Source organism: Atractosteus spatula, chromosome 17 (assembly GCF_055471065.1).
Source record: "Atractosteus spatula isolate fAtrSpa1 chromosome 17, fAtrSpa1.hap1, whole genome shotgun sequence".
Taxonomy (NCBI): domain Eukaryota; kingdom Metazoa; phylum Chordata; class Actinopteri; order Semionotiformes; family Lepisosteidae; genus Atractosteus; species Atractosteus spatula.
In genome coordinates, this window is record NC_142722.1 from 507,722 (window position 1) to 530,668 (window position 22,947).

The 22,947-nt window shown below is 43.1% G+C and overlaps 1 pseudogene; it reads right to left on the reverse strand.

The window, feature by feature from the left end:
* Positions 1-6,408: 6,408 nt before the first annotated feature.
* Positions 6,409-7,147, reverse strand: LOC148818806 (28S ribosomal RNA; annotated as a pseudogene; the record flags this gene model as incomplete).
* Between the last annotated feature and the right edge of the window lie 15,800 nt (positions 7,148-22,947).

Here is a 22,947-nt window from a genome sequence, read left to right on the forward strand (position 1 = left end):
CGGCCGACACCTGAGGTGGCAGATTAGCATGAAGGAAAAATCAGAATGGGATAAAAAAGAGAAGGAGTTCACAGAAAAAATAAAAGCGTTAAATGAGAGGAAAGATAATGTATTCGCGGCAAAAGAGGAACTAGAAAAAAAGCTAAAAGAGGCAGTACAGGAGAATGAGAAACTAAAGAAGGAATTAGCTCCTGGTCACGCTGCACTGGCAAATGTGCTACAGCCGGCGACTAAGTTATATCCTGCTCTCCCACAGGGGAACAAACAGGCAGGAAACGAAAATAATTGGGATCAATTCCCACAGTGGCCATATGGAGATGGGGGGTCTGATTGGGATAACACTTGGTATGAGTGTGATAAAGACGGATCAGGGTCTCCCCTGTTAGAGGGAGGGCGCCCGCAGATCTGTACTCTCACTCGAAGTGGGAAAGGACTTGATGTAGCACGGGCTGGCGCCGTTGATGACAGCGCCACTCTAACTCTGTCTCGCACCCCGCCGAGGGGGTCCGTTCTCGCACCTACCTTCCCTGAACCCCCAATACGATCAAATCCAAAACCGGAGGATATTGACCGGTGGGCTAGAGAAGTACCGCACCCAAAATTAGGGATGCAGCGAACCTGGAGTGCGCTTCAGGAATTAAAAGATACTTATGGTATCTCCCCCCTGACTGCCGCTATGATCCTCAGAAGGACAGGGGAAAAGCGTGTCGGAGAACTTAAACAATTGTGTGAGGATAACTGCAGGGGAGGGCGATGGGAATGGGTTTGGCGATGGCTTAAACAAAATTATCCACCGAAGACAGATTGGAAAAAGATATCTGCATGTCAGCAAAAAGAAAGCGAGGATGTGGCTGACTTCACTGACCGCTTCGTCACACTCTGGCTGGAATGCTCAGGATTAAGTGACGAAGATGATGTGAATAGCGACGCCTCTGCTGTGATTAAACAAATTTATTTGAGCGGTCTTAAGCCTGATATAGCCAAAGCCCTTCAGTTAAAAGAGCCCGAAATAGGGCAAGATACGAACAAACAGTTTGAGGAAATAGTTAAAATGGCACGGCAAATCGAGAGAAATATGTATGTAAAGGTGCGGGCAATACAAACAGGGTGGACACCCCCCATACTGAAGGGTGGAGCTGGCCCTGACACCCGACTAAGTCCAAAAGGCGAAATTACAAATCGGTGCCATTATTGTAAAAATTTCGGACATTGGCAAAAGAATTGCAAAAAGCGATTAGCCAGTGATACCGCGGAAGATACCGCGATCCCCCTTTCAATCCCTCGAATCGAGAGGGGCAAAAAAGCCTGTTGTCACAATTACAGGATTTGAGCGAAGCAGACAAACGCGCTATCAGGGATCTTTTAAACTAGGACTCCCCCTAGTGGCCTCCCTACGCCTATCTCAGGAGCTGAGTGAAAAAGAGCTCAAATTACAATGCACGATTAATGGGATTCAAATGTCACTTTTATGGGACACTGGGGCTCAATTATCTTGTTTATCTGAACAGTCAGCCAAACGGTGTGCTGTCATGTTCACAGGGAGGGAGCTGGAGGCCACTGGTGTAGGGGGCAATCGAATAACACTCAGAGAAACTCAAAAACTCAAGATTAGACTAGGAGATGGGGAGGTAACATTTAACGCTGTCATGTGGGTAGGACCTATCCCAGATCTGTTGGGATGGGATGCTCTGAAATACCTACAAGGGGTTACATTAACCGTACATGAGGAGAGGGTGGAGGTAAACATCTGGTCCCTCCAAAAAGACGAACTAAAAGGGCATTCAATTTGGACTATGGATAAGGACGGATGCGGGCTTCTGGATATGGAACCCGCCACATTTACTGGGAAATCCCCGCCATACACAAAGCCATATAAAATCAACAAAGAGGCGGAGGAAGGGGTTCGACCAGTAATACAAAAACTATTGGCTCAAGGCATTGTACGAAAAACACATAGTACAAGCAACAGTCCAATATGGCCTGTAAAGAAAGCCAGCGGAGCATGGCGATTCACAGTTGATTACTCAAAAGCTAATCAACCCATCAACCGTCTCACCCCCTTGGTAGCAGACCCCTTTGCTATTTTTCAACTACTGTCCCCTGAGCACCAGGTGTTTTCAGTAATTGACATGGCTAATGGGTTCTGGTCTGTTCCTCTACACCCAGAGGTACAAGATTGGTTCGCTTTTGTTGTAGATGGAGAACAATATACTTGGACCAGGTTACCACAGGGGTTTTATAACAGCCCCACCGTGTATCACATGGCACTTCGGAGGCATCTCCGGGAGTTGCCACAAGTGTCCTCCGTCGTTATCCAATATGTGGATGATATTTTAATCGCGTCTCCTGACGAGGAAACCCACAAGAAGGACCTCCAAATTATTCTCGACCATTTAGTTAAAAAAGGACACAAGGCTAGTTATAGCAAAGCACAGTTATGCCTAGACACCGTAATTTACTTGGGACAGAAGATTAGTCAGGGAAAAAGGGAATTGACAGAAGATCGGGCCCAGGCAATCCGAACACACCCTAGTCCCAACATGGTGAGAGAGCTCCGATCATTTCTGGGTCTGTGCAATTTCAATAGAAATTGCTTTTTCTGAAAGGGCCAAACCACTTACAGACCTATTAAAGGGGGGAGGGAGGTCGCTTGATCCTATTGCTTGGAGTCCTGAAGCTGAACACGCTTTTAATGATTTAAAACAAGCTCTGGTACAGGCTCCTGCATTGGGGTTTCCTCAGACAGATCAACCATTCTACCTCTACGTAAGTGAAAAGAATGGATTTTGGACAGCTGTACTAACACAGGAACATGGGGGTAGGTACCGCCCGGTAGGGTATTACTCTGGATCCTTGGAGGAGGTAGCCAGGGGCTGGGGACCATGTCTACGAGCCGTTCAGGCCGTCTGTCTAGCAGTACAGGCAGTCAATAACATAGTGCTAGATCAACAACTGATTGTTCGATGCCCACATGCGGTACACACCCTCATGTCCCTGAATCGGGTCAGTCAGGTTAATGCAATACGATGGAGCAAGTGGCAGGTCTTGTTAGAGGCTCCAAATATTACCATTGAACGTGAAGGAGCTCTAAATCCAGCCACATTGTTACCTGACCCATCAGAAGCCTATATGTTAGAACACAGCTGTGATGTTTGGGCAATGGGAGAAGATGAGGGCATCAAAATAGCCGGGCAACCACTAAGGAATGAAGACCTCATCCTCTTCACTGATGGAACTTCATTCATAAATTCTAGTGGGGAGAGGAAAGCGGGTTGGGCTGTGACTACAGAACATGATATCCAATGTGTGGGAAGATTTGAGGTACCCACGTCAGCACAGCGAGCTGAACTGAAAGCTTTGGTGGAAGCCTGTAAATTAGCAAAAGGCAAGACCACCACAATATACACAGACTCACATTTGGAGTATGCCATGACTTTGGAAGGTTATGGAGTAATAGGGATCTTTTAACCTCTGCTGGCACTCCGGTAAAGAATGCGGATCTGGTGTCTGAGCTGCTTGCGGCTCTCCAACTCCCAAAGCAGGTAGCTGTAGTCAAATGTACGGGCCACAGCAGAGAGGACACTCCCGAGGCCAGGGGCAATAAGCTGGCAGACTGGACAGCACGTCAAGCTGCCCTGGGGCAATGGGAGGAGTGGTCTATAGAAAAACCTCTTCAGATTATTTCAGTTTGCACAGTGAACATACAGGCACTCCGGACGGAACAGCTCAGCGAGCTCCAGGCCCAGGCCCCAAGGATTGAGAAATGGACCTGGATGGAACGCAATGTGGGGCTGCAGAAGGATGGGACCTGGAGGTGCCAGCGTACAGGCAGACCCGCCTGCCCCAAGCAACTAATGCCCTACCTGGCACAGCAAATACACTCCACAGGGCACCCAGGTGTTAGCCAAATGACTCGACGCTTTGCTCAGAGCTGGGTGGGCACAGGCTTCACACCCTTCGCAGCTGATGTGGTACAACACTGTGGAGAGTGCCAAAAAGCCTCTGGAGCACCGCCGGTTCGGGCTCCTAATCTACGACGTCCTGCACCCGAGGGGCCCTTTAGACACTGGCAAATAGACTATTGTTCACTGCCACCCTGTAAAGGGAAAACAGGTCTCCTAGTGATGGTGGACCAGTTTTCTAGATGGGTGGAGGCTGTCCCTGTCAAACGAGAGACTGCGCTGACAACTGCCAAATATCTTGTGACAGAAGTAATTCCCCGATGGGGACTCCCGTGTCGCATAGACTCAGACAAGGGCACACATTTTACTGGAAAAGTGTGTCAGGTGGTGGCAGACCTACAAGGGATCAAATGGGACCTGCATTGCCCTCATCACCCGCAGTCCTCCGGCATGGTGGAACGGGTGAACCGAACTTTGAAAGCTAAATTGACAAAGTACCACCTGGGAGGGATCCCCTGGGTGGATGCATTGCCCGCCGTACTGTGCAGCATCCGGGCTGGGACAAATCGAATAGTGGGGCTGAGCCCGTTTGAGGTGATCACGGGGCGTCCCATGAGACTGAGTGACTCTCCAGGACATGACAGAGTAGGCTTGAGTATACTAACTGATTCTCTGTTACAGTATTGCAAGTTGCTGACAGAGGCCACCCAAGGAGCCCGCGAGCAGGTCCTGGAGGCGTGGGGACCACCACCTGAAGGAGGGCACGACCTCATCCCAGGAGAGTGGGTGTGGATCAGGAAATTTCCCTCACAGGTTCTCCAGCCCAGGTGGGACGGACCCTACCAGATCCTGTTGACAACCGAGTCTGCGGTTCGAGTGGAAGGAAAAGATCGCTGGATCCACGCGTCACACTGCCGACGAGCCTCATCCCCAGTTGGGTGTGTGCCGCATTACCCAAATATGTACAGGGAGGACTTCCTATGGGGGCCATTCCTTGGCGTCTCGAAGAAGTCATAGGAATGATCATTTGGAGAGATAATATAGGAGATTTTAATATGACAAACTATGGGGGTTGCCATAACACGACTTTAACTTGCACAACATTACAATATCTACAGGAGCGAGGCTTAGAGCCAACGAGTTTCACAGGCTCTTACGCTCCTAAGTATAACAGAAGCCATACACCACCATACCTGACTCTAAATAAGGAACGTGAGGGAAACATTTGTTTTCAGCACACTAATGGTCTGCACTTGGTTGGATGGAGTCGTTGCAACCTTACCATCGCTGCAGATATATCCACCTCTACCTTCCAAATTCCAGGATGGGATAGGCACACCCCACAATTCGGTATAAGCTTCTTATTTTCAGAGGCATGGGGAGCGCCAAACGGAACATATTTCATTTGTGGAAAACGAGCCTACCCATGGTTGCCAGCCCAGTGGTCTGGCTCATGTTATTTAGGATATGTGGTTCCTCATATCCGTGTTCAAACCCACAGCCCCTTCGGACCTAACCACAGACCACAAAGAAAATTGGCTGATTGGGAATATTATTTAGGTATAATATTTCCACAAGCCGGCATGAACTTTCTGAGTCGAGAGTTAATTCAAATGGCCTCGACTTTAGAGGAATTAGCAAATTCTACCTCATCTAGTCTGAAGGCTGTTAATGATGAGATGGTAGCCCTCAGAACAGTGGCCATGCAGAACCGACTAGCTTTAGATTATGTACTGGCGGCCCAAGGAGGAACTTGTGCAGTAATTGGCACTGAATGCTGCACATATATTCCTGATAATTCTGAGCACATCTCAGATCTGGCCCAACACATTTACAATGAGGGACAGAAATATCAGGACTATTATACTGAAAATTGGGGAAGTGGGTCATGGGTAAAGTCTGTGTTTGGGACCTGGGGTGGAACCTTTTTACAGTGTTTATTTGTAGGAATAGTTTTGCTTATATGTGTAATTGTAATCATCACGTGCACAAAAACATGTATCACATCTTGCTATAACCGTGGAACGTACAATGTCATGGCAATACATACCTGTTCACCTAGAAAGAAAAGATCTGCCCTGACATTGTATGTATAAAATAGGCTACACTGACGTATGCCGTATTTTATAAGGGGGGAATGAAGAAAGATGTGAAGACGGGGGTTTGAATTTAATCCTTTCTGTATACGGTTTAGACTTCTAAGTCACAAGCTGGGGTTTATGGCAGGAAAGGGGGTTAACTAATAAGGATTGCAGATGCAAGCTAGGAACCCCCCTGGGTGTAATCTTAAACTGACCATTTGGCCAGGACATCGTAAACTGGCCAAATACCATGACCCCCCTCTTTACCATCAGACCGAGTGACGTCAGAAACGGAGAAGAAGACACTATATAACCCAAAAGTTTGTACCAGTACGGGGAACAATACTTCGGTTTTGTTGTTTCTTGCGGGAAACAAGACTTCGGCTTTATTGTTCCTTGCATGCAATAAACTCATCTGTTTTACTTCATCTCGGGATCAAGAACCTTATTCTTTCTGTTACAACAATAGCGAGGTGGCTGCTCTGCTACGTACGACACCCTGACCCAGAATTAGGTTGTCTGCGAATGATTTATCTCGTACTGAACAGGATTACTATTGCAACAACACATCATCAGTAGGGTAAAACTAACCTACTATTAACTATTAGTGGGTGAACAATTCAACACTTGGTGAATTCTGCTTCACAATGATAGGAAGAGCCGACATCGAAGGATCAAAAAGTGACGTTGCCATTAACGCTTGGCCGCCGCATTCCAGTTATGCTTGTGGTAAGTTTTCTGACACCTCCTGCTTAAAACCCCAACAATCAGAAGGATTGTGAGGCCCCACTTTCACGGTCTGTATTCATACTGAAAATCAAGATCAAGCGAGCTTTTGCCCTTCTGCTCCACGGGAGGTTTCTGTCCTCCCTGAGCTCGCCTTAGGATACCTGCATTGCTGTTTGACAGGTGTACCGCCCCAGTCAAACTCCCCACCTGCTTCTGTTCCCGGAGCGGGTCGCAGCTGGCGGGTGACAGAAACAAGAGCCTGTGTGGGGCTCGCCCTCCCGCCTCACCAGGTAAGTGAGGAAAAGATAAGAGTAGTGGTATTTCACCGGCGGTGCCCCCAGGAGGGGGGGCTCCCATTTATTCTACACCTCTCATGTCTCTTCACACTGCCAGACTAGAGTGAAGCTCAACAGGGTCTGCTTTCCCCACTGATTCCGCCAAGCCCGTTCCCTTGGCTGTGGGTTCGCTAGATAGTAGGTAGGGACAGTGGGAATCTCGTTCATCCATTCATGCACGTCACTAAATAGATGACGAGGTATTTGGCTATTTATAATCACCAGATTAACTGGTTTCTTTTCTGGGTTCAGTGGCCCCTCCACTTAATCATCCAAAATGATGCTTGCAAGACGGCATCTGGGATGACACACCCACCAATGGCTTTGAGTGCTCCCATGCCGGTTGTAATCATTATGAGATCCCCAAGTCAAGGAGGGTTGTCTAGTTCAAGTTCCCACCAGTCATTTTCAGTCCCAGCTAGGGTAGGGCTGTAAAGGGCAGGACCTAGCTAGATGCCAGCAAGGGGGTTATAGCTGTGATTTTAATTCAGCAAAAGGGTTAACATTTTTCGGTTATATACAAAGGTACATAATATAACATTGAAGTACATTTTATAGTTACATTATATACATCTGAGTTAGCTTCCTACACTGGCTATGTCCCTGACCTCTACAAACGATATATTGATGACTGCGTCGGTGCCGCCACATGCTCCAACGATCAGCTTGAGTTCTTCCTGCACCATTTCACCAACTTCCACCCGTCCCTCAAATATACGATTAACATATCTTCCACTACTCTTCCGTTTCTAGACATCCACTTGTCTATCAACTACCCCCGACTGTCCACTTCAGTTTATTACAAACCCACGGATTCACACAGCTACCTCCTGTACAGCTCATTTCACCCCAACCACACTAAAAACTCTCTTCCTTTTTCACAGTTCCTTAGGTTACGACGATTATGCAGCGACGACATCGACTTCGAGAACCAAGCCCTCGAAATGTACTCATTTTTCATCAACAGAGGATACCCCAGCAGTGTGATTGACAGGGCCCTTGCCCGAGCCAAAAACACCCCCCGGACCATCAACCCGATCAGGAACTCCCGCCGTAACAACCGCATTCCTTTGGTGCTTCCTTACCACCCTAACGCACTTCCTATCCCCAGGACCATTAACCACAACTTTTCCATCCTACAGGATGATCCCTCCATTGGGGCCCTCTTTTCTGATCGCCCTATCATCTCATATCGCCGACCACCTAATCTGCGTAACCTCCTTGTTCACAGCTCCCTTGACCGCCCTCAACAACCATCCACACCAGGCACTTTCCCTTGCAACAGAGCTCGCTGTATCACCTGCAAATACACAGCCACCACCACACTCATTCAAGGCCCCTCAGGACAATTCCGGATCACCCAGACAGCATCTTGTACCTCCAGCAACCTTATTTACTGTATCTCTTGCAGTAAATGCCCAGCCATCTACATTGGAGAAACAGGAAGGAGACTCGGAGACCGTTTCAGAGAACACGTCAGGGCTGTAAAGATTAAAGATCTCTCCAAGCCCATTGTTTCTCATTTCACCTCTGACGGCCACGACCACTCTAATCTCTCCGTCTGTGTTCTCAAAGACGGTTTTCCGAACTCATACATCAGAAAGACCACCGAAACTAAAATTATTCTGCAGCTAGGATCACACCTTCTCCCTTCCCTTAACGACAGACTACTGTTCTTTTAAATTTTCTCCATTCATTGGAAGTTTCATTTCACACCTCTCTGCACCCATTCTGACTTCACACCTCTTGATTGGCCTCTCTTTCTGTCCCCTGCTCCCACCTCTCACTCCTCCTCCCTCCCAACCTTTGTTCTCCCGCTACTTTACCTCTGCCTACTGCCCTGTCTCTCTCACACCTGAAGAAGGCTCCACGGCCGAAACGTTGTGTTCTCTTTCTTCTTTTTTTCAGCATGGAATAAACCTATTACTTGTTCCTTTGCAGCCTACGCATGCTGACGCAGCTACCCACCTGAACTACATCTGAGATATATACAATCATTGTTACGTTCAGTAGCTGTGTTTTTGCCGCCAAAATTGAGAGGATGTCGACAGAGTAAAGTAGGGCTCTTAGCTGTTACTGTCTACTTTCTCTAATCTCCAGACTCTGAAGGACGTTGTAGTTTCTCTCGTGCCATTTTCCTCTCACTCCAATTGGAAAGCCGTAGAAGGTAATTTTTTCGGCTCTTGTTGTTTCTTTTATCTGGTCTTTCAGGGGCTCATAGTAAACTACTTTCTCCCTTGCTGCCTCCTTTAGTGTGTGTAGGATCTGTTCATATTGTATTGTTACATCGATTACTATTGATTCTTTGTTTTCTGTGAAAATGAGGTTGGGTTTTCTCAGTTCATTTGATCCTTCGAGTCTGAAATGTGGTTCTTTTCTGACTTCCCAATTCTGTTTTTTAGCCTCTTCGGTTAAAATGTTGCAGATCTTGTTGAGTCTTTAATCTAGCACTTTGAACGCTAGGGCATTGTCCAAGTATATGTGAGCATGTTTCGGTTTTCTCTTAGCACTTGTGACAGAGTGTTGGGTATCCCCTTTGACCTCTGTTCAAGCTTTCCCTGGTGGGATATACATTAGCCCGAAGTTGAAGTGCTGCGATATAGTGTCTTTCTTTGAAACCTTTGTGATGCGCAAGCCAGGAGTTACTGTCAGGGTCATCTTTGAAGTTTTTAATTCCTGTTCCTTGAACATGTAATTTTGTCCAGTTCTCAAATTCGTCATTACGCCAGTTACATGGAGTCTTGAATTTTGGTTTTTGGTTGGGACTGGGTTCCCATCCCACTGGAAGCAGTATATCCTCTGACTGCACTGTTAAGGTTGTTGGGTTGTTTAGTTCCGGGATTTTGCTAACATCACCTCCAACCTGGATCCAAAGTTTCTGGAGTTTTACTTGTGCTTCTTCCGATTGCATCAGAGTGCTGATGATAGGATCCGATGACATAGCCATACGCGATTCATTGAATTTCTTCACTTTGACATTCAGAGCACTGGGCAGAAATCACATCGCATCAACACCCGCTGCGGGCCTTCGCGATGCTTTGTTTTAAACAGTCTAATTCCACTGGTCTGCACCAGTTCTAAGCCAGCTGCTAGACACCTAGACACTGGTCGAGGCCGCCCGCCACCTGCAGGCAATCCCCCCGTCGCTGCAGATGATGGCTTATCCCCCCTGGCACCCTGGCCTTCCCCCGCGAGCAGGGGAGGAGGAGCTCCAACCAGGGTGCGTGAGAGGGGCTGCCGGCATGTTAGAACAATGTAGGTAAGGGAAATCAGCAAGTCAGATCCATAGCTTCGGGATAAGGATTGGCTCTAATGGCTGGGTCGGTCGGGATGGGGTGTGAAGCGGGGCTGGGCGCGAGTCTCTGCTGGACAAGGCAATATGCACCGCGGCCCTCTCGCACGCACCGGTGGGAGCCGGGTGCTGCGGATCTGCAGTCTGGCCGACGGGTCTTTTAAGAAATGATCAATTCTGGATCATATCAAATGAGTAGGAAAAGTGTATTTAGTGAAGTGTTTAGCAGTGATCCTGTGGCTCTGCCCTCAGTACTACTGTAAGTGATTGATATATTTTATGTCATGTGTGGGTGTTTGTCCCAGGTATTAATCATAGGCAGTGTCAACAGAACAGAGTTGCATACGTCAGAGTACTTCAGAGTTCCATACTGCCTAAACATAAGCAGTTCTTGCATAGTAGATTATATCATAGCACAAAGGTAACAGCGAAACCGCACTACAACATGACTGTTTCGCCTTTTCATTTAGAAAAAAAAAGTCTTCTTTAAAATTCAATGCATTTCTATTCCTTTTACCTTTTCTCAGTTTTGCCTTTTCTAACTTGTAAGGACAATATCTCCACCTTGTGGTCATTGTTAGTAATGTCTTATTTTGAGTGAACATTATTTCAATTCTCTATTTGGTGATTTTATTTTTATTGATTTGAATTATGCATTCAGTAGTGCTAGATTTTTTTAAATTGAAGACCACTACTATACATAATATGAGTTTATTTAAAAAATAAAATGAAAGGATGCATTTTTATGAGGAAACAATGTTGATATTCCCGTGATAATCTTCCTTAGATCATGTATTGCATCATTAGGACACTTTGTGGGCTTGAACTACAAAGATTTTCCTGTTCAATGGTAGAAGATAAATAAAAAAAAGCATTTATTTTAATTAGACTTGTTTTTTAAAACACATGTAATAATTTATTGAATTAACATAAGTGAAATAAAAACATTTTAAAATCATACTTTTAGCATATTTAGTCCCAAATGCACAATGCAATGAAACATTCATAGGTGTGTCTTGAAGGGCACAGTGTTCCATAATCCAGAGTGCTTCAGAGTTCCATACTGCCAAAACATAAGCAGCTCTGGCATTGTAGACCACATAATAGCACAAAGTTAACAGCAATACCACACTACAGCATAACTGTTTTGCTTTTTAATTTAGAAATAAAAGCAGTATTTTTTCAAATTCAATGCATTTCTGTTCCTTTTACCTTAACACAATTTTGCCAGTCTTTACGTGGGAGGACAATATCTCCACCTTGTGGTCATTGTTGGTAATGTCTTACTTTGAGGGCAGGTTTTTATTTCAATTCTCTAATAGGTGATTTTAATGTTATAGATTTGAATTCTGAATTCAGCAGTGCAAGATTTTTTTTTCAAGTTCAATGGAACTATCATAGTAACGTAAGTTTCTTTAAAAAAAATAAAGTGAAATGAAAGGAATACATTTTTATGAGGAAACATACTTATATTCCCATGATAATCTTTCTTAGTTCATGTATTGCATTTAAACACTTTGTGGGCTTGAAAAACAATTTTTCTGTTCTGTGATACAAGATAAATAAAAACAAAAGTATTTATTTTTATTAGTTTTTTATAATCAACACTTAAGATCTGATTTCATTAACATATGTGAAAAAATACATTGCATAATGCAATGAACAAAGTATTGCTTACAGGCCTCTGAGACAGAGTACTATGCTTCTTGACACATACCTGTGCTTGTTGCAAAAATTACCGTATTTTACTATAGCTTACATTTTGCCTGCAGATCTGCAGTCGGGCGACAGGTGTTTTAAGAAATGACAAATTCTGGATTATGTCAAAGGAGCAGGAGAAGTGTATTCAGTGAAGTGTTTGCAGTGATTCTGTATTGCCCAGGGCAATAATCAGGATAGGATTTTGCTCCAGATTGGCCAGAGATAGTGTTGTGTACAGCAACCCACAGGATCACAAGGGTAGAGCCACAGCACTGTTTCTTTTTAAAAAACCAACATATACAGGTATGAAGCAATCATATTGTAGCAGGAGTGACATTGATTAAGTGCTTGCATTACAGGACTTGTGGAATCTATAGGGTATGATGTCCACTTCAGAGCCCAGTATATCAAACGCCTAGCTGTAAGTCTGGCATGTTGCACCACAGAATCACTTTTAAACCTTACCTCTGGTATACTTAGTTCCTATTGCTCAATTCATGAAGAAAGTATTGCTTACCGGTGTCTGACATAGAGCACTGTGACACCCTTTGAGAATCCTGTGCATGTTTCATGAATTATCACATTTTACTAGAGCTTACATTTTGGCTGCAGACCTGCAGTCTGGCCGACAGGTCTTTTAAGAAATGACAAATTCTGGATCATGTCAAAGGAGCAGGAAAACTGTAATCAGTGAAGTGTTAGCAGTTGTTACGACCCCAAGTATCTAGGGGTAAAGGGGTGTAACATTTAGGATAATGTTTGGATGCAGGTGGGTTCTGGTGAGGGACTTAGGAAGCGTGACAACAAGGGTTGGTGCAGAAAGTGATTATTTAAAAGGTGAATAAGTGACTGGTGCATAATAAGACACAATAACACACAGGGGTAGGGAACTAGAGTGGTGCCAAAAAAAAAGAAAACAACAAGTAAAATGGAGTTGGCTAAGAAAGTGAGGGAAGCTGACCTAACTACAAAAGAAAACTCGAAACACACGGTCTTCGAACGCCCTAGCTAACCTTCACTGCCTTCCCAAAACCATACAAGACAAAAGGCACTCACCCGTCCTAAACTAATGTTTCTAAAACAAAAATCAACTACGTGTGCAGAATGTACCCGACAACCCAAACTAACCCTATACACAAAAGCTCACACAAATACACAGGTGAACTAGGAATACAAATAAGGGAAACGAGAGTAGACAACAGGAACGGGGTACAAAATAACACAGAGGTTGATAACACGTTAGGGCAAGGTAATGGCAAAATAAATGATAAACACAAACCAACGAAAGTACTAGGAAAACACAAACCAACAAAGGCCGCAGCTATACAAAAAAAATAGCCGAAGCCGAGCGTGACCAAACCAAAGGCACCTTCCTCTTGAAAACCTCCAACTAATATACTGAATTATCTGCTTTCTGACTGGCCGAGAGTTAATTGAAGATGATGTCACACAGAAACAATGATGTAATGATGGACCAATGGGGGAGGGAGAACAATCAAGGTTACATCCCACACACTGGGATGTAACACCCCCACCCATAAAAACAAACAAATAATGTTTGTGAAAGCATAGGAAAAAAGAAACAATAGGCTGAATAATACGCTTATGTGTCATACAATCAGCAATGATATGCCCTTTTCTGTGACAATAAAAACATTCGCGTGTTTCTGACAAACGTGATGCTTTAATTGTAGTCAGATTTTCTCCAGGTGGTATTCTAGTTTTAGGCAGAGTCTTTTGCGGGTGTGCAGATGTAAAAACGGTTTTGTGCATGAGCACAAACTCATCTGCCAAAACAGCTGCTTGCGATAAGGAAGTTACTTTTTGTTCGTTCAAATAGACAGCAACGCGTTGAGGCAAACAGTTCTTAAATTTTTCTAATAACATTAACTCGTGCAATGAGTTAAAGTAGCTCACTTTACTGGCTACACACCATTTATCAAAGAGAATTCCCTTGTCTCTAGTGAATTCAACAAATGTTTGGCCTGACACTTTAAGATGATTTTGAAATCGTTGTCTATTAGCTTCAGGAACTAATTCGTAAGCCCATAATATAGCAGCTTTCACAATATCATTATGCAAACTTTCTTCCAGAGAAAGTGTAGAGCAAACTTCCGGAGCCTTGCCCACTAGTTAACACTGCAAAAGCAGTGACCAGACCTCCTAGTGTTGGTGTTGAGCCATGGTTATATGATGTAATCATTTATTTTATGTTATTTTATTATTTTATTTTTGTGAACTTCCCCAAAATTAGTTCCGTTTTTATGTATATAGTTGGCTTTGCGACATACCTTGGGATTTGTTGTTGGTGGGGCGTCAATTAAGGTGCACCCTGGGCGTCATAGGTGTCACGTTTTTCTGGTGATTTCTCAGACACGTTGTAGACGCCAACCAGGTAAGACGCACGTTACTGTCTCTCTCCAACGAACTTATGTGATTTTATTTTAATCAATTTATTTTCTGTTTTAAATGATTACTAGTGTGGCGTAATATATTGGTAACCATGTGACGAAGACTGTGTCGCATTATTAGGTTGCACGTAATGTTTTATTTGATTAATTAGAAAGTTAGGATGTCTGATCTGGAGGGCCTGTTGCGATATGCTAACGTACCGTAATGGAGCATAGTGTGGTGCTAGCGACACGTGGTCATGCAGGTTAGCATGCGAGCGTTATTTTTTTAATTTATTTTTATTACATATTCATGCGGTGATATTATATATCTTATTTCTGTGAATATTACAGTTGTGTGCCAAATTAATCACGGTAGTGCATAAAGGTTATGTTTAATGTATTATACGGTGTTTAACCACATGTTATATTTTGCTAAGCAGGAGAGAGACATTTAGTGTGTGTAACGGCCATGTGTTTTATGTTCTATAAGGCATGTTGTCCATTTTGTTATCATTTTTTTCTTTCTTATTTAATATTTTAGGTGTGTCGATTTTATTAACCAAATGTTAACGTACAGTACAACACTGGAAAAGTTGCATTCTAGAATTAGATAACGGGTATTGGCTTATATTGTGGAGAGTACGTATAATGTGATGATAGATAAAACATGGGAAAAGAAAGGGGCCATTTATGCGTGTATTACAATCATTGTAATTGATTTGATATTGATGTGATATATGTGTAGTCATGTGAATGTACATAGATGGTGGGTATTGTGTTAATAATATATTATATAATTACATTTATATATGTAATCTATTATTTTTATATATCATTCTTTATATTGTTAGATCTTATATATCTTATCATTCTAGATATTATTATTATTCTTTTATTTTGTATAATATGATTATAAGGAGAGTCTTGGACGCATTGTGGATGCCAATCGGGAGAGAGAGACATTTAGCGTGTTTTATGCATGTTTTATGTTCTATAAGGAAATAAAATCGCAGACCTCTACCTGGTGTCCCTGGGTGTTCATTTGACACAATGCAGAGAAAGCCGTCCGCTAAAAAGGCGCAACTCAAATTCTACCTGGTGTGCCTGGGCTTATTCCTGCGCCTCTATTTGCAAGCAGGCCAGATGAACTTTCAGGCAAATCTCAATTTTTGACCCACTGGAGACCGGAGAGAACGGTTCAAAGGGGGGTAATGTGGCCTTGACGTCTGCCTCCGTTAAGTCTTTAGCCACCACCTGCACCTCAATGTGTTCTTCCCTTGCCATAGCAGGTTTAGCATCAGCCCCAGGAGAACCAGCGTCCTTGCTCGCTAGTGCAAAGACCTCTAATTCCACCAATTTATCAATCACAGCTCTCTTGATGTTCCTTTTAAGAGCTTGCGTTGATACCTGAATCTGGAAGTGATCAGCAATTTGGAGCAATTCGTCCTTCCTACACCTCTCCAGCTGCTCAAAGGAAGGCTCCTCCACAAATGTTCGCAAATCGAAAGTAGCCATAACTACCTTGTCAAAACACAATCCACAAATCAGAATCCTATACCAGTCCTTATTCCTAAACAAATACCCAATAACGCTAACCAGTCCCAAAATGCACAAAAGTACAAACACCAAAATACTGCAACCAAAAAAGAAATCCTTAACACTTGGATTTGATCTCTCGGACGAGCCCCGAAAAATGTTACGACCCCAAGTGTCTAGGGGTAAAGGGATGTAACATTTAGGATAATTTTTGGATGCAGGTGGGTTCTGGTGAGGGATTTAGGAAGCGTGACAAGGGTTGGTGCCAAAAGTGATTATTTTAAGGTGAATAAGTTACTGGTATGTGATAAGACACAATAACACACAGGGTAAGGGAACTATAGTAGTGCCAAAGAAAAGAAAACAACAAATAAAATGGAACTGGCTAAGAAGGTGAGGGAAAGCTAACCTAACTACTAAAGAAAATCCGAAACATACGGTCTTCGGCGTCTTCAAGCGCCCTAGCTAACCTTCACTGACTTCCCAAAACCATACAAGAAAGCGACACTCACCCGTCCTAAACTAGTGTTAATAATACAAAAATCAACTATGTGTGCAGAATGTACCTGACTAACTTACTCTATACACAAAAGTTCACACAAATACACAAGTGAACTAAGAATACAATTAAGGGAAAATGAGAGTAGACAACAGGAACAGGGTACAAAAGAACACAGAGGTTGATAACACGTTAGGGCAAGGTAATGGCAAAATAAATGATAAACACAAACAAACAAACGAAAGTACAAGGAAAACACAAACCAACAAAGGCCAAAGCAAAAACCAAAAGCGAAACAAAACCGAAGCCTAGCCAAGCAGAACCGAAGTCAAACGAACGGCCCCTTCGTTCTGAAAACCTCCAACTGATATACTGAATAATCTGCGTTCTGATTAGCTGAGAGTTAATTGACGATGATGTCAGACCGAAACAATGATGTAATGATGGACCAATAGGGTAGGGAGAACAATCAAGGTCAGGAAGTGTGGAAGATAGCAACAAAACACACATGGACCACACACTGGGACGTAACAGCAGTTGTCCTGTGTCTCCGGCTTCAACACAGTGATATATATATATGCTCCTGTGATTTATTGGTACATGCCCAGGGCAATAATCAGGATCAGGATTTAGCTCCAGACGGGCCAGAGATAGTGTTGTGAAGTACAGCAACCCACAGGATCACAAAGGTAGAGTCACTGCACTGCATCTCCTTCAAAAACCAACGTATACTATACAGTTATGTAGCGGCATAGTACTGCTTACAGGTCTCGGAGACGGTGCACTGTCCCTGTTGACAGAAACCTGTTCTTGCTGCAACAAATTATCATATTTTACTAGAGCTTACATTTTGGATCCAGATCTGCAGTCTGGCCGACAGGTCTTTTAAGAAATGACAAATTCTGGATCTTGTCAAATTAGCAGGAAAAGTGTATTTAGTGAAGTGTTTTGCGGTGATCATGTGGCTCTGCCCTCAAAACTATGTGATTGATATATTTTATGTCATGTGTGGGTATTTGTCCCAGGTATTTATCACAGGCAATGTCAACAGAACAGAGTTTCATACTCCAGAGTGCTTCAGAGTTCCATACTGCCTTAACATAAGCAGCTCATTCTTAGTAATAATAATAATAACAATTAATAATTGCTTATACTCATATAGCGCTTTTCTGGACACTCCATTAAAGCACTTTAGAGGTAACGGGGATTCCCCTCCACCACCACCAATGTGCAGCATCCACCTGGATGATGCGACGGCAGCCATAGTGCGCCAGAATGCTCACCAAACATCAGCTATCGGTGGGGAGGAGAGCAGAGTAATGAAGCCAATTCATAAAAAGGGGATTATTAGGAGGCCATGATTGGTAAGGGCCAATGGGAAATTTGGCCAGGTTGCCAGGGTTACACCCCTACTCTTTTCGAGAAACGACCTGGGAGTTTTAATGACCACAGAGAGTCAGGACCTCGGTTTTACGTCTCATCTGAAGGACGGCGCCTGTTTACAGTATAGTGTCCCAGTCACTATACTGGGGCATTAGGACCCACATGGACCGCAGGGTGAACTCCTCCAGCTGGTTCCCACTAACATCTCTTCAAGCAGCAACCTTAGTTTTTCCCAGGAGGTCTCCTGCTTAGCTAATAGCACAAAGGTAACAGTGAAACTGTAGTACAACATAACTGTTTCACTTTTTCATTTAGAAAAAAACAAACAGTATTTTTAAAAATTGAATGCATTTCTATTCCTTTTACCTTTCCTCAGTTTTGCCTTTCCTAACTTGTAAGGACAATATCTACACCTTGTGGTCATTGTTTGTAATGTCTTATTTTGAGGAAATTTTTTATTTCAATTCTCTATTTGGTGATTTTATATTTATTTATTTGAATTGTTCATTAGGCAGTACTAGATTTAGTAAAATATGACAATTTGAGGAAGCAAGCACAGGTTTCTGTCAACGGGGATAGCGCACCATCTCCGAGACCTGTAAGCGGCACTATGCTCATTGCATGGACCTTTAAGCATTAAATATAGAGGTAAGGTTTTAAAGCAATTCTGTGGTGCAACATGCCTGACTTACAACCCAGTCTTTGATATGCTGAGCTCTGAAGGCCTTCAGTGCACATCATACCAACATCCCATTAATGCAAGCTCTAATTCAATGTCACTCCTGCTGCAATGTTATTGCTACACACATGTATATGTATACACACCTGTATATGGTTTCTGAAGGAGAAACAGTGCAGTGGGTCTACCCTTGTGATCCTGTGGGTTGCTGTACTTCACAACACTATCTCTGGCCCATCTGGAGCTAAATCCTGATCCTGATTATTGCCCTGGGCATGTACCAATAAATCACAGGAGCATATATATAAATATCACTGTGTTGAAGCTGGAGATACAGGACAACTGCCAACACTTCACTGAATATACTTTTCCTGCTACTTTGACGTGATCTAGAATTTGTCATTTCTTAAAACACCTGTCAGCCAGACTGCAGATCTGCAGGCAAAATGTAAGTTATAGTAAAATATGGTAATTTCTGCAACATGCACAGGTATGTGTCAAAAAGCATAGCACTCTGTCTCAGAGGCCTGTAAGCAATACTTTGTTCATTGCATTTTGTAATGTTTTTCACGTATGTTAATGAAATCAGATCTTAAGTGTTGTTTATAAAACAAAACTAATTAAAATAAATGCTTTTGTTTTTATTTATCTTGTATCACAGAACAGAGATTTTATTGTAGCTCAAGCCCACAATGTGTTCTAATGCAATTCATGAACTAAGGAAGATTATCATGGGAATCTCAGTATTCGTTTCCTCATAAGAATGTATTCCTTTCATTTCATTTTATTTTTTGAAAGAAACTTACATTACTATGATAGTTCCATTGAACTTGGAAAAAAAACCCTTGCACTGCTGAATGCAGAATTCAAATCTATAACATTAAAATCACCTAATAGAGAATTGAAATAAAAATCTGCACTCGAATTAAGACATTACAAACAATGACCACAAGGTGGGGATATTGTACTCCCATGTTAAGAATGGCAAAGATGAGATAAGGTAAAAGCAGCAGAAATGCATTGAATTTGAAAAAATGCTGTTTTTTATTCTAAATGAAAACACAAAAAAAATGTGCTGTAGTGCGGTTTCACTGTTACCTTTGTGCTTTTATGTGGTCTACTATGCAAGAGCTGCTTATGTTTTGGCAGTGTAGAACTCTGAAGCACTCTGGAGTATGAAACTCTGTTCTGGAGCACTGTGCCCTTTGAGACACACCTGTGCATGTGCACAAATTATCATTGCATTGTGTATTAGGGACTAAATATACTAAAAGTATGATTTTAAAATGTTTTTATTTCACTTAGGTTATATAAATAAATTGTTACATGTGTTTTAAAAAACAAATCTAATTAAAATAAATGCTTTTGTTTTTATTTATCTTGGACCATAGAACAGGAAAAGTTTTGTAGTTCAGGCCCATAATGTGTCCTAATGATGCAATACATGATCTAAGGAAGATTATCACGGGAATATCAACATTGTTTTCCTGATCAAAATGCATTCCTTTCATTTTATTTTTTTAAATAAACTCACATTATGTATAGTAGTCGCCTTCAATTTAAAAAAAATCGAGCACTCCTGAATGCACAATTCAAATCAATAAAAATAAAATCACCAAATAGAGAACTGAAATAAAAATTTTCCCTCAAATAAGACATTACTAACAATGACCGCAAGGTGGACATATTGACCTTACAAGTTAGGAAAGGCAAAACTGAGAAAATGTCAAAGGATACAAATGCATTGAAATTTGAAAAAATACAATATTTTTTTCTAAATGAAAAAGCGAAACAGTTATGCTGTAGTGCGGTTTCGCTGTTACCTTTGTGCTATGATATAATCTACTATGCAAGAGCTGCTTAAGTTTAGGCAGTATGGAACTCTGAAGCACTCTGGAGTGTGGAACTCTGTTCTGTTGACATTGCCTGTTATTAATACCTGAGACAAATACCTACACATGACATAAATATATCAATCACATAGTATTGAGGGCAGAGCCACAGAATCACTGCTAAACATTTCACTAATTACACTTTTCTTTCTCATTCGACATGATCCAGAATTGATCATTTCATAAAAGACCCATTGACCTGACTGCAGATCTGCAGCACCCTATCTGACTGGTGCGTGCGAGAGGGGCCACGGCATGTGGTGCCTTGTCAAACCGAGACTCGTGCCCAGCCCCGCTTCACACCCCAGCCCGTCCGACCAAGCACTTAGAGCCAATCCTTATCCCAGAGGTATGGATCTGACTTCTGACTTCCCTTAACTACATTATTCTAACATGCCAGCAGCCCCTCTCGCGCACCCTGGTCGGAACCTTCCCTCCCCTTCTCACTGGGGAAGGCCGGGGTGCCAGTGGGGTTAAGCCATCATCGGCAGCGGGCGGCCTCGGCCAGTGTTTAGCAGCCGGCTTAGAACTGGTGCTGACCGGGGGAATTAGACTGTTTAATTAAAACAAAGCATCGCAAAGGCCCGCGGCGGGTGTTGACACGATGTGATTTCTGCCCAGTGCTCTGAATGTCAAAGTGAAGAAATTCAATGAAGCACGGCTAAAAGGAGTAACTATGACTCTCTTAACTCCCTTGGGTAAGGAGTGAAGACTTAGTGACCTCTACCTCCATGTCGTCCCGCTGGTAACTCCACTGCTCTGCTTGAGTACGTGGAGGCCAGATGAGGTCTAAATTATCTCACCCCTCCTGTGGCCTCGCCAACCCACTGGGTAGTACCCACTGGCAAAACCTCAAACTGGAGAGTAATGTTAACGATGAACCATACCGGATGGCATGTCGCCCAGGCAAATAAGGTGCCCTGGAAGGACTTAGGGTTGGGTCCTGTTCCAGTAGAGCAAATCCCCTGTCAAGAATCAAATAAGGAGAGTTAAGACTCATCTCTGTGAGTACACAGACGACATATGACAACTTGGCCCAGGTCATGCCCGATGTGAGTCTACTCATCCATTCCACCAAAATATCTTCGATCAAAATAAACCACGCATTTGTGATCTACAGATCCCAATAGAAAACCATAAAGAGGCTTGACGATACCATCGACCTCCAAAGACTCATACAAGAATACGATCCCTTCCTGATGAACATTTTGGAGGAATTTGAAAATGACACACCTGAGTATAATGACGAGAGCCTAACACCACCTCTGCAAGAGGAAGTCCGGAAGTCTGGAAGCAAATGAGTCACTCGATGAACCAAATGATGATCAAACCTGTCTTATCTGCAAAGAAAAGATTGGAAGGCTGAGGCTGGCACTGCAACACTATACCCTCAAACACAGTGAAATATCTATGGAGTTTCTATGTACCAAATGCAACAAAACAAGCAATAATCTCCACTCCATCCAGTGCCATCTCTCCAAATGCAAAGGGAGAACTGACACTAATGAAGAAAAAGGTGAATGGAATTATAACATCTGTAACATGGACTTCCAATCAAAATCTGGCTTATCGCAACACAAATGACATGCCCATCCAGACATCAGGGACAAAGAAAGAATCCAAGAATTGAATACAAAAACTCCAGCAAGATATGGACAGATGAAGAGCTAATGAAACTGAAAACACTGGAAATCAAATATAAAGGGGCAATAAACATCAATCAGCTAATTCCCTAAGAACGTGGCACAGTTCAGAAAGTCAGACAGCATTACAATACATCCTTGAAAATGCCAAAAAGACCCATAAACAAATTGCAGTGGTGTTCATTGACATCGCCAAGGCATTTGACTCTGTGGCCCATGACCAAATATTTCAAGTCCTGCAACAAAAAGAACTGGACAACCACATAATTGATCTAATCAAAAACTCTTACCATGACTGCACTACCATGATCAAAACAGAAAGTCAGTCCTCACAAGAAACCTCCATTAAAGCTGGAGTTAAACAAGGTGTCACCCATACTATTCAACATAGCCCTGGATCCTTTGATCAATGCCTTGGAAGAACACGGTTGGGGCTTCAATACGGAGGCTGGAAACATCTCAACATTGGCATTTGCAGATTACCTGGTTCTGCTGGGCAACAGCTGGGAAGGGATGGAAAAAAACATCTGCATCCTCGAAGAATTCTGTGCACAAACAGGACTGATGGTCCAAGCCAAAAAATGCCATGGGTTCCTAATTTCACCTACCAGGAATGACCAGGCTGAAGTATTTAAGCCATTCTATCCCGCTTCTGGCTGCTCAGTATTGAGTCTACTCTTTGAGAGCTCTACCTGGCGTTTATTCTGTACCTCGCATTCTTCTGGATTCTGGACTTCCCTTTTGCCTTTCGACTTTGGACCTCGCCTCTCGTTTCGGATTGTTTGCCACTATTTGTACTTCCTGTATTTCGAACCACCTTTCTCCTTTTCACCACGGACTCGCCTTACGTACCGGATTGTTCCCCTGCCTCGTCACCTACCT